The sequence below is a fragment of the Arachis hypogaea genome, chromosome 13 (genome assembly GCF_003086295.3).
Source record: "Arachis hypogaea cultivar Tifrunner chromosome 13, arahy.Tifrunner.gnm2.J5K5, whole genome shotgun sequence".
NCBI classification, from domain to species: Eukaryota; Viridiplantae; Streptophyta; class Magnoliopsida; order Fabales; family Fabaceae; genus Arachis; species Arachis hypogaea.
In genome coordinates this window covers 25,579,693-25,592,663 of record NC_092048.1, presented here as the reverse complement: position 1 = coordinate 25,592,663, position 12,971 = coordinate 25,579,693, and the positions used below count along the sequence as shown (strand labels likewise).

General features: G+C 37.8%; 1 non-coding gene across 1 annotated transcript; it reads left to right on the top strand.

Moving 5' to 3' along the window:
• Nucleotides 1–2,265: 2,265 nt before the first annotated feature.
• LOC112739927 (small nucleolar RNA R71) lies at nucleotides 2,266–2,373 on the top strand. Its single transcript, XR_003170861.1, has one exon. It is a non-coding gene; the product is annotated as a small nucleolar RNA R71 (small nucleolar RNA).
• Nucleotides 2,374–12,971: the final 10,598 nt, after the last annotated feature.

Below are 12,971 nucleotides of genomic sequence, written 5' to 3'. Positions count from 1 at the left end.
ATGACTCAGAGGTGGAAGCTTTTGCCTTCCCTTTCCTCTTTCTAGAGGTTTCTCCGGCCTTTGGTGCCATAAATGGTTATGGAAACAAAAAGCTTTAGCTTTTACCTCACCAAACTTAGAAGGTTGCTCATCCTCGAGCAAAATAAGAAAGAATAGAAGAAGAAGAAATAGAGGAGATGGAGTAGGCTTTGTGTTTTGGCCAAGGGGGAGAAGTGGTGTTTAGGTTGTGTGAAAATGAAGGAGTGAAGATGGGTTTATATAGGGGTGAGAGGGGTGTGTATGGTTCGGCTATAGAGGGTGGGTTTGGGAGGGAAAGTGGTTTGAATTTGAATGGTGAGGTAGATGGGGTTTTATGAAGGATGGATGTGAGTGGTGAAGAGAATGGTGAAATTTGATAGGTGAGGGGTTTTTGTGGAAGAGGTATTGAGGTGATTGGTGAATGGGTGAAGAAAAGAGAGAGTGGTGGGGTAGGTGGGGATCCTGTGGGGTCCACAGAAGATAAATAAAAATTGGATTGCCTCCCAACAAGCGCTTCTGTAATGTCAATAGCTTGACAGTGGCTCTCATGGAGCCTTACAGATGTTCAGAGCAATATTGGAACCTCCCAACACCAAACTTAGAGTTTGAATGTGGGGGTTCAACACCAAACTTAAAATTTGGTTGTGGCCTCCCAACACCAAACTTAGAGTTTGACTGTGGGGGCTCTGTTTGACTCTGTATTGAGAGAAGCTCTTCGTGCTTCCTCTCCATGGTGTCAGAGGAATATCCTTGAGCTTTAAATACAAGGGAGTCTCCATTCACTTGAATGATCAATTCTCCTCTGTCAACATCAATCACAGCTTTTGCTGTGGCTCGGAAGGGTCTGCCAAGGATGATGGATTCATCCATACACTTTCCAGTTTCTAGGACTATGAAATCAGCAGGGATGTAATGGTCTTCAACCTTTACCAAGACATCCTCTACAAGTCCATAAGCTTGTTTCTTTGAATTGTCTGCCATCTCTAGTGAGATTCTTGCAGCTTGTACCTCAATAGTCCCTAGCTTCTCCATTACAGAGAGAGGCATAAGGTTTATACTTGACCCTAGGTCACACAGAGCCTTCTCAAAGGTCATGGTGCCTATGGTACAAGGGATTGAGAACTTTCCAGGGTCCTGTCTCTTTTGAGGTAATCTCTGCCTAGTCAAGTCATCCAGTTCTTTGATGAGCAATGGAGGTTTATTCTCCCAAGTCTCATTACCAAATAACTTGGCATTTAGCTTCATGATTGCTCCAAGGTACTTAGCAACTTGCTCTTCAGTGACATCTTCATCCTCTTCAGAGGAAGAATACTCATCAGAGCTTATGAAAGGTAGAAGTAAAATCAATGGAATCTCTATGGTCTCAGTCTGAGCCTCAGATTCCCATGGTTCCACATCAGGGAACTCCATGGAGGTCAGTGGACGTCCATTGAGGTCTTCCTCAATGGAGATCACTGCCTCTTCCTCATGTTCGGCCATGTGAGATGTGGTTATGGCCTTGCACTCTCTTTTTGAATTCTCTTCTGTATTGCTTGGGAGAGTGCTAGGAGGGAGTTCAGTAATTTTCTTACTCAGCTGACCCAATTGTGCCTCCAAATTTCTAATGGAGGACCTTGTTTCAGTCATGAAACTTTGAGTGGTTTTGATTAGATCAGAGACAATGGTTGTTAAGTCAGAGGGGCTCTGCTTAGAATTCTCTGTCTGTTGCTGAGAAGATGATGGAAAAGGCCTGCCATTGCTAAATCTGTTTCTTCCACCATTGTTGTTGTTGAAACCTTGTTGAGGTCTCTGTTGATCCTTCCGTGAGAGATTTGGATGATTTCTCCATGAAGGATTATAGGTGTTTCCATAGGGTTCTCCCATGTAATTCACCTCTTCCATTGCTGGGTTCTCAGGATCATAAGCTTCTTCTTCAGAGGAAGCTTCCTTAGTACTGCCTGTTGCTGCTTGCATTTCAGACAGACTCTGAGAAATCATATTGACTTGTTGGGTCAATTTTTTATTCTGAGCCAGTATGGCATTCAGAGTATCAATCTCAAGAACTCCCTTCTTCTGAGTTGTCCCATTATTCACAAGATTCCTTTCAGATGTGTACATGAATTGGTTATTTGCAACCATTTCAATGAGTTCTTGAGCTTCTGCAGGCATCTTCTTCAGATGAAGAGATCCTCCAGCAGAGCTATCCAATGACATCTTGGATAGTTCAGACAGACCATCATAGAAGATTCCTATGATGCTCCATTCTGAAAGCATGTCAGAAGGGCACCTTCTGATCAATTGCTTGTATCTCTCCCAAGCTTCATAGAGGGACTCACCATCCTTCTGTCTAAAGGTTTGGACTTCCACTCTAAGCTTACTCAATTTTTGAGGTGGAAAGAACTTTGCCAAGAAGGCATTGACTAGCTTTTCCCAAGAGTTCAGGCTTTCCTTAGGTTGTGAATCTGACCATGTTCTAGCTCTGTCTCTTACAGCAAAAGGAAAGAGCATAAGTCTGTAGACTTCAGGGTCAACCCCATTAGTTTTGACAGTGTCACAGATTTGCAAGAACTCAGCTAAGAACTGATGAGGATCTTCCAATGGAAGTCCATGAAACTTGCAATTCTGTTGCATTAGAGAAACTAATTGAGGCTTAAGCTCAAAGTTGTTTGCTCCAATGGCAGGGATAGAGATGCTTCTCCCATAGAAATCAGGAGTAGGTGCAGTAAAGTCACCAAGCACCTTCCTTGCATTGTTGGCATTGTTATTTTCGGCTGCCATGGTTTCTTCTTCTTTGAAGAGCTCTGTTAGGCCCTCTAAAGAGAATTGTCATTTAGCTTCTCTTAGCTTTCTCTTCAAGGTCCTTTCAGGTTCAGGATCAGCTTGAACAAGTATGCCTTTATCTTTGTTCCTGCTCATATGAAAGAGAAGAGAACAAGAAAGTAGGGAATCCTCTATGTCACAATATAGAGATTCCTTGAGGTGTCAGAGGAAAAGAAGAATAGAAGAAGGAGGTAGATGGAGGAGAATTCGAACATATAAAGAAGGAGGGAGTTCGAATTGTACCTTGAGGAGGAGTCTTAGTCCCTTAAATAGAAGGATGTGAGAAGAGGGGAAGAATTTTCAAAAATTAATTAAAAGATTTTAAAAAGAAATTTTAAAATTTGATTGAGATTTTCGAAAACTAAGATTGGGAAAGAAATAAAGTGATTTTTGAAAAAGATTTTGAAATTAGAAAAAGATTTGATTGAAAAAAATTAATTTTGAAAAAGATGTGATTGAAAAGATATGTTTGAAAAGATATGATTGAAAATCAATTTAGAAAAAGAAAATTTTTAAAATTAAAGTTGATTACTTGACTATCAAGAAATTAAAAGATATGATTTTAAAATTTAAAGTTTGATCCTTTCTTAATAGGCAAGTAACAACTTGAAAATTTTGAAGTAAATCTTTAATTGAAGCAAGGATTTTTGAAAATAGTAAAAATAAATATAAAATGGAAAGAAATTAATTTTGAAAGAGATATGATTGAAAAGATATGATTTGAAAAAGACTTGATTTTGAAAAAAATATGAAAACTTGAAAAAAATGTGAATTAAAAACAAAATCTTCCCTCTAGTGTCATCCTGGCATTAAACGCCTAGAATGGTGCCCATTCTGGCGTTTAACGCCCAAAACTCTACCTTTTTGGGCGTTAAACGCCCAGCCAGGTGCCCTGGCTGGCGTTTAAACGCCAGTTTTCCTTCTTCACTGGGCGTTTTGAACGCCCAGCTTTTTCTGTTTGATTCCTCTGCTGAATATTCTGAATCTTCAATTCTCTGTATTATTGACTTGAAAAGACACAATTTTAAAAATATTTTTGAATTTTTAATGATGAGAAACAATAAAAATTGCAACTAAGATCAAATAAACAATGCATGCAGGACACCAAACTTAGAAATTTGTATACTAAGGACAATAGCAATTTAAAAATGCATGTAAGAAACAACAAAACACACAAAACAAGAGAATTTAAAGATCAGAGCAATGAAATCATCAAGAACAACTTGAAGATTAATGAAGATACATGCATGAATTTTTCGAAAAATGCAAGAATAAAAACATGCAATTGACACCAAACTTAAAATTAGACAATAGACTCAAACAAGAAACATAAAATATTTTTGGTTTTATGATTTTAAAATTTTTTTTTTGTATTTTTTTCAAAAATTATATAAAAGAGAAAATAAAGAGAATCAAAACTTTTAATAAGAATTCCAGGAATCATACAATGTTAGTCTAAAGCTTCAGTCTAAAAAGATTAGACATGTTTGGCCAAGCTTCAGCAGGACATTACATTCAATAGCTAAATTGATGAGAATCAATCAGCTTTTGTGATGGTGGGAACATCACCTTGAAACCCTAGAATTCATTCTTAAAAATTCTGAAAAGTACCTAATCTAAGCAACAAGATGAACCGTCAGTTGTCCAAACTCGAACAATCCCCGGCAACGGCGCCAAAAACTTGGTGCACGAAATTGTGATCATCAACAATGGCGCTAAAAACTTGGTGCTCTTAAACATGAATCACACTTTGTCACAATTCCGCACAACTAACCAGCAAGTGCACTGGGTCATCCAAGTAATAAACCTTACGTGAGTAAGGGTCGATCCCACGGAGATTGTTGGCTTGAAGCAAGCTATGGTCATCTTGTAAATCTCAGTCAGGCAGATTCAAATGGTGATGGAGGATTGATAATTAAAAGATGAATAAAACATAAAATAAAGATAGAGATACTTATGTAATTCATTGGTGGATTTCAGATAAGCATATGAAGATGCTTTGTTCCCCTTGAACCTCTGCTTTCCTATTGCCTTCTTCCAATTATTCATACTCCTTTCCATGGCAAGCTTTATGTTGGACATCACCATTGTCAATGGCTACTTCCCGTCCTCTCAGTGAAAATGATCCTGATGCTCTGTCACAACATCGGCTAATCAGCTGTCGGTTCTCAATCATGTCGGAATAGGATCCATTGATCCTTTTGCGTCTGTCACACGCCCCACAATCGCGAGTTTGAAGCTCGTCACAGTTATCCCTTCCCAGATCCTACTCGGAATACCACAGACAAGGTTTAGACTTTCCGGATCTCAGGAATGGCCGCCAATAATTCTAGCCTATACCACGAAGGTTCCAATCTTAGATTAGAAACCGAAGAGATACGCATTCAAGCCAATGCTAGTAGAACAGAGGTGGTTGTCAGGCACATGTTCATAGGTGAGAATGATGATGAGTGTCACGGATCATCACATTCATCAAGTTGAAGAACGAATGAATATCTTGGAGAAGAAATAGACTTGAGTTGAATAGAAAAATAATAGTACTTGTATTAATTCATGAAGAACAGCAGAGCTCCACACCTTAATCTATGGTGTGTAGAAACTCCACCGTTAAAAATACAAAAGTGATAATGGTGGTCATTGGCTTCGGCCCCAGAGAGGGAACCCGAAGAACCAAGATGAAAATACAATAGTAAAATGTCCTATTTATAGAGAACTAGTAGCTTAGGGTTTACAGAAATAAGTAATTAATGCAGAAATCTTCTTTCGGGCCCACTTAGTGTGTGCTTAGGCTGAGCATTGAAGCATTTTCGTGTAGAGATTTTTTTTGGAGTTAAACACCAGCTTTTGTGCGAGTTTGGGCGTTTAATTCCAGCTTTTGTGCTAGTTTTGGAGTTAAACGCCAAAATTCTTTAGCTGACTTGGAACGCCTATTTGGGCCATCAAATCTCGGACAAAGTATGGACTATTATATATTGCTGGAAAGCCCAGGATGTCTACTTTCCAACGCAATTGAGAGCGCGCCAATTGGGCTTCTGTAGCTCCAGAAAATCTACTTTGAGTGCTGGGAGGTCAGAATCTAACAGCATCTGTAGTCCTTTTTCAGCCTCTGAATCAGATTTTTGCTCAAGTCCCTCAATTTCAGCCAGAAAATACCTGAAATCACAGAAAAACACACAAACTCATAGTAAAGTCCAGAAGAGTGATTTTTAAATAAAAACTAATAAAAATATAATAAAAACTACTTAGAATATACTAAAAATAATGCCAAAAAGCGTATAAATTATCTGCTCATCAGCCCTCAAATAAAAAATAGAACCAAAAGATAGTGAGTCCAGTGATGGTATTTCAGATGATGAACTTTTATTTTTTGCTAGGAGATTTCGAAGGATGATGAAGAACAAGGGCAAGTACAAGGGTTCAAGCTCAAAGGAACATAAGATGGACTTGAGCAAAGTAACGTGTCATCATCACAAGGAGGCTGGACACTTCAAGCTAAACTGTCCAAAGCTCAAGAAAGAGGACAAAGGAAAGAAAGAAAGGAAAAGAGTGCTCATGGCAGCTTGAGAGGATCTTGAGAACGACTCAAACGAAGAAGAAGAATCTGAAGGTGAAGATAAAGACTGCTTCATAGCGGGAAACAACAATCTCGATGAGGTAAATTATTATGATTTGACCATTGAGGACTTACATGCTATTATTGATGATCTCACTTTAAACATCTCAAAACTGCTTGACAAGTACAATGAATGCAGATCTGAAAGAGATGTGTTAAGAGTTGAAAATGATTTTTTAAAAGAAAAAGTGAAGGAAACTGAATGTGCTCTGGACATTATTGAAGAAAACAGATTTCTAAAATTTGAACTTGAAAAATTAAAAGCAAAGCACATTGTGGATCCTTCTCATGAGTTAATTGCTGAAAATGAAAGATTAAATGATATGATTAAAAGGCTGAATGGTGACTTAGCAAAATTTGCTCAAAGTTCTAGTAACTTGGATAAATTACTTGCAAGTCAAAGACCATTATTTGAAAAATCTGGTTTAGGTTATATAGCTAAGGAAGATGCAGTTTTTAATGAATCTTCTATAAAATTTGTGGCTTCTTCATCAAATATTAAATCCACACCAATCAAATCTGGCATTGGATATATTCCAACATTTGAAGAAAAATTTGATGAAGTATACACAAGTGAAACTGAGCTTTCACCAAGAACCGAACCGAGTTTAAACAGGCCAAGTTTGGGATACATTTCGAAAAATGAGGTAGCTTTCAAGAAACCATTTTTTTACAACAAAATCTTATTTTTGAAAAATCCAAAGGTTTTCAAAAATTCTTGTGAAAATATTTTTGCAAAGAGGAATAATTACAACAAAAATCAGTTTGTCAAAAGAAATGCACCTCTTCCAAAAACCAGAAAATTTCAATCATTTAATCATTTTCAGCATGGTAGCTCATCTAAATTTCAGTGATACACATCAGAAAATCATTGTGTAAATTGTAAGAAATTTGGTCACTCATATGCACAATGTTTCATTGAAAAGAGAGTTGTGGGAAACAAAATTTACAATGTTGTTTGTGATTTCAATGCACTTGGGCAACTAAGATGGATTAACTTCAAAGGATCCAAATTAATTTGGATACCTAAGGCTACTTGAAACTCTTCATGCAGATTTGCTTAGCATCAAAGAAAAAAAAGGATATGTGGTACATGGATAGTGGATGCTCAAGGCACATGACTGGAAGGTCGACTTACTTCATCAAACTAAATAAGTATGATGGAGGTTTTGTGACCTTTGGAGATGATGGTAAAGGTAAAATTATTGCTGTTGGAAAAGTAGGTAATGAACAATCAACTTTCATTGATGATGTACTTTTGGTATGTGGTTTGAAGCACAATCTTTTGAGTATAAGTCAGCTGTGTGATTTAGGATATTTAGTGATTTTCAATAGACTTGAATGCTGTGTTGTTAATGAGAAGACAAATGAAGTGCTTTTTGTTGCCAAGCGTTTTAATAATATGTATGGACTTACTCTTGATGAACTAAAGGATCAAAATGTAGCTTGTTTTCATTCTAAAGAATCTGAAAAGTGGTTATGACACAAGAGATTAGGCCATGCAAGTATGTTTCAAATAAACAAACTTGTAAAGAAAGAATTAGTAAGAGGTCTTCCTGTGATAAAGTTTGACAAAGACATCACTTCTTATGCTTGCCAAATGGGAAAACAAACAAAAAGTTCTTTTAAACCAAAGGAAGACATCTCTACTAAAAGACCACTTGAGTTGCTACACATTGATTTATTTGGTCCAACAAGAACTCAAAGCCTAGGTGGTAAACATTATGGTTTAGTGATTGTGGATGACTATACTAGGTTTGGTTAGGTTTTATTTCTTGCGCACAAAAATGAAGCCTTTTCAGCCTTTGAACCTTTTTGCAAGAAAATTCAAAATGAAAAGGATTTAAAAATCTCTTCTATAAGAAGTGATCATGGAACTGAATTTGAAAACAACTTATTTGAATCCTTTTGTGAGGAATTTAGAATATCTCACAACTTCTCTTGGCCAAGAACACCACAACAAAATGGTGTTATGGAAAGAAGAACTAGAAGTATACAAGAGATGACAAGAGCTATGCTTTGTGAGAGTAATGTTCCAAAATTCCTTTGGGCTGAAGCGGTTAACACGGCTTGCCACATTTTGAATAGAACAATCATAAGAAAATTTTTGAAGAAAACCCCTTATGAACTTTGGAAAGGTTACCCACCAAACTTAGACTACTTGCACATCTTTGGATGCAAATGTTTTGTTTTAAATAACAAGGATAATTTAGGTAAATTTGATCCAAAGGCGTATGAATATTTGTTTGTAGGATATTCCACAACTAGTAAAGCATATAGGGTTTATCATCAAGATGCTAGAATTATTGAGGAGTCCATACATATTACATTTTGTGATACTAATTTGGTGCAAAGCATTTTAGAAGATTGTGATGCAGGAAATCAAGCTCAAAAGGAAGATGAAACTGCTCAAAATCATGAAAAAGAAAATTCTAGTCAAGATGAACCAGAAACTGCAACTACTGAAAATTCAAGAGACAATTCCATTTTGTCTCGTGAATCTGAAGGAGATCCTGGAAACAGCAACACCCAGAATCCCTTGGTGACTGAATCTGCCTCCAAGTCCACCAGACCTCGTGAATGGAGATTCCTGAAGAATTATCCTGAGGAATTTGTCATTGGAGACGTCTCTCATGGGGTTAGAACTCAGTCTTCAACAAGAAAAGAGAATGAAGGAACAAACATTGTCCTTCTCTCACAAATGGAGCCTCAAAATGTTAAGGAAGCACTTAGTGACCCTTCTTGGGTAAAGGCAATGGAAGATGAGCTCCAAGAGTTTGAGAAGAACCAAGTTTGGACTTTGGTTCCTAGGCCACGTGGAAAGAAAGTGACCAACACCAAGTGGATATTTCAGAACAAATTAGGAGAAGATGGTAGCATTGCAAGAAACAAGACAAGGCTAGTGGCACAAGGATATGACCAAGAAGAAGGAATAGACTTTGATGAATCCTTTGCCCCTGTTGCCCGAATGGAAGCCATAAGACTTCTCTTAGCTTATGCTGTATTTTGTGGTTTTAAATTATATCAAATGGATGTGAAATGTGCATTTTTGAATGGTGTGATAGATAGAGAAGTGTATGTGGAGCAGCCACCTGGTTTTGAAAATAAAGAGCATTCTAATCATGTTTTCAAATTATCTAAAGCTCTCTATGGTTTAAGACAAGCTCCTAGAGCTTGGTATGAGAGACTTAGCTATTTCCTTTTGAAAAATGGTTTTCAAAGAGGCACCACAGACACAACTCTATTTATCAAGAACTCTAATGATTCTTTCATTCTAGTCCAAATATATGTTGATGACATTATTTTTGGATCAACCAATGAATCCCTTTGTTCTGAATTTGGAAAACTCATAACAAGTGAATTTGACATGAGTATGATGGGTGAACTTAATTTTTTCCTTGGGCTACAAATTAAACAAACTGAAAATGGTATTTTCATTCATCAAGAGAAGATGCTAAGGAATTAGTTAAGAAATTTGGTATGAAAAATGCCAAACCCATGGGAACTCCCATGCACCCTAATTCAAAATTAGATAAAGGAGAAACTGAAAAAGATGTAGATGAGACTAGGTATAGAGAAATGATTGGTTCTCTCATGTACTTAACTTCCTCTAGACCCGATATTGTGCAAAATGTTGGATTGTGTTCTAGGTTCCAATCCAAACCTAAAGAGTCACATCTTTCTGTAGTTAAGAGGATCATTAGATATGTTCATGGCACATCTAATTTTGGTCTTTGGTATCCTAAGATTGATGATTTTTCTGCAGTTGGCTATTGTGATGCAGATTTTGCCGTGATAGAGTTGATAGAAGGAGCACTTCAGGCCTATGTTGCTTCCTTGGAAAGTCCTTAAATATTTGGTCAAGTAAGAAGCAACCAACAGTGGCCTTATCCACTGCAGAGGCTGAGTATATAGCTGCTTCTTCTTGTTGTTTCCAGCTTTTATGGTTAAAAATACAGCTTGCCGATTACAAATTAAATGCTGAAAATATTCTCCTATTGTGTGATAATATGAGTGCCATTAATATTTCTAAAAATCCAGTTTTGCACTCTAGGACTAAACATATTGAACTGAAATTTCACTCAATAAGAGAGCATGTCCAAAAGGGGGATATTAGCATTCAATTTGTTAAATCGGAGGAGCAATTGGCAGATATTTTCACAAAACTACTTGCTGAGGACAGATTCTGCATGCTTAGGACTAGCCTAGAAATTTTGAGTTATGATTCTTTGTTTGAAAATTGCTGATGTATTTGCTGGAGCTTTTTGTCTCATAAACAGGTATGAGATAATTCTGGGCAGAAGAAGAACGTTCCCCTTAATCAGTGTGTTCTGGACTTGTTTCAAGTAAAAGTTAATCTGGGCCTACCTCAAAAATCAGATCTAGAGTAGTCCAATGTGTTTCCTTAAATCCAACCACCTCTGGGCCCAACTTGAATGTTACATTTGTTTTATTTTGGTTTTTGTTGGCATGTTTGATTTTTTAATTTTTTTTTGTTTTGTCTTCGTATGGTCCAAAAGAGTTTCAATTTTTTAAGAAAATTGATTTCCATTTTAATGTTAAAATAAAATCAAATCTTTCTTCTCTCATGATGTCAAGTCAGTTCAAAGTAAAAGTTGCATGGTGATGCAGTTGCATGGTTTTTTTATTAATCTGCTTTACTTTCTTTTTGAATAAAAGCAAATCATCTTTTGTGAGGTCAAGTCTTTGAATAATGATTTCTATAAAGGGGTTATTGCTCATCACATCTTGTGTCCAAATTTTCTTGTTGATTTACCTACTTTGAAAAAGAAAGGTTTTCCTTTTGTTAAAAATTTAGAATTTTTAGACTGGAATCACCTTTTCAAAATAAAAAACATGTGTATCCTCTGTTAGTCAAAGAGTTTTATGCAAACATGACTTACCATGAAGGAAGTGTGCATTCTTATGTTAAGGACAGAGATATTATTTTAAATGATGAAACTATCAGTGATTCTTTGAAGTACACTGATGTTGGGCCGTGTGCTTATACGTCTATAAAGTGGGATGAAGGAGTTGGTATCTCTTACTGTTCCGAGGGTTTACCCGAAACGGGAGGTCGATCTCGGATGAGATCTTCTATACTGGTCGGAGATGACGTGTCCGGCTGGTTGATGACGGCCGGAGCTGTTGGGTCCGACTCGTTGGACTCGCTGTGCTGCTGATCCTTGGCCACCGGAGGGTGGGGGTACCTGCAAGAGACTCCGATGCTTAAGTTAGCACGGGTATTAAGCAGGTTTTTTATGTAGAATCAGAGTATGAGTTATACTTGGGTGCTCCAGTGTATTTATAATGGTGAGAAGTGACCTTCTTAGATAAGATAAGTTAGTTATCTTATCTTATCTTATCTTATCTTTGGGCGAGGTCAGCTTATCTTCAACGGAACCGCCCTTCTCTCTGTAGGCTTGAGCCGCCTTTGGATTGGGCTGTGTTCCTTCTATTTGGGCCCTCATTGGGCCTTTGTAGCGTTTTGGCCGAGCTCTTTGTGAAGAGGTCGGTCATTGGCCGAGCTCTTTGAGAAGAGGTCGGATAGTCTGACCTAAAGAGGTCGGTCAGCTTGTCGCTAAACATCCCGGGTCGAACATCTTGACCTAGGATATGAACAGTGCCCCTGCTTGAGTTCGATCTTTCCGTGAGATCGAGCTTCGATCTCTTTGGAAGTCGTGCTCAAGCATCTGTCTGGCTTGTTTTTTCATTGCTTTGTAATTCTGGCAGATTTTCTAGAGTTTTGGTACTTCACAGTCCGTCCTCTTTTGAGTGGTAGTGTGGGTTTTCTACCCTTGCCTTCTGGATCACGCCTTGCTTTTGTGTTGACAACCCTCTGCTTTGGCGAAGTTATCCTTGCGGCTTGATATCCGGGCTTTTAGTGACTTGTCCAATGACTTTTTAGTGTTCTTTATATTGAACCTTTTTAGTCTCGGATGACGTACGTAGCCCTGTTTGAGATTGTGCCTTCTTTGAGTGGAGTTGTATCCCTTTTAGCTAAGGACATTTGAGCCTTAAGTTGTTTCTTAACCTTTTGGCTTATTCTTTTTTGAGATCGTACTTGCGCCTCTTCTTAGCTGACATCGACCTGTACGACTTTGCCCCTGCTTGAGTTTGGACCTTTCCGCGAGATCGTGCTTTCGGAGCTTCGATCTCTTTGAGGAAGTCGTGCTCAAGCATCCTGACTTTGGTCGATCTTGAGTAGTTTCTCCTTTGTGCGAGTCTGGTATTGCCTTTTTTAGTTTGTTGAGAGGTCTTTTCAGCTTTCTTCCGACTTGTTTGTCTTCACTGTTTGGGCTTTTTAGTCATAATCCAACAACTTTTTAGGTATAGTTTGTTTGGACGACTTTTTAGCTTCATCTTTGAGGCCGTGCTTTTCGCTTTTTAAGTAATGTCTTTTTCAAGACTTCGTACCTTTCAGCGAAGCATTCCTGGCCTTCCTTTGGCCGTTTGTGAGATGTCTTTGTCCCCTTTGTGGATCTTTGTAGAGTGCCAGTACTTTGTTGTCCGACCTCTTTCTGGTTTTGTCCACTTTCTG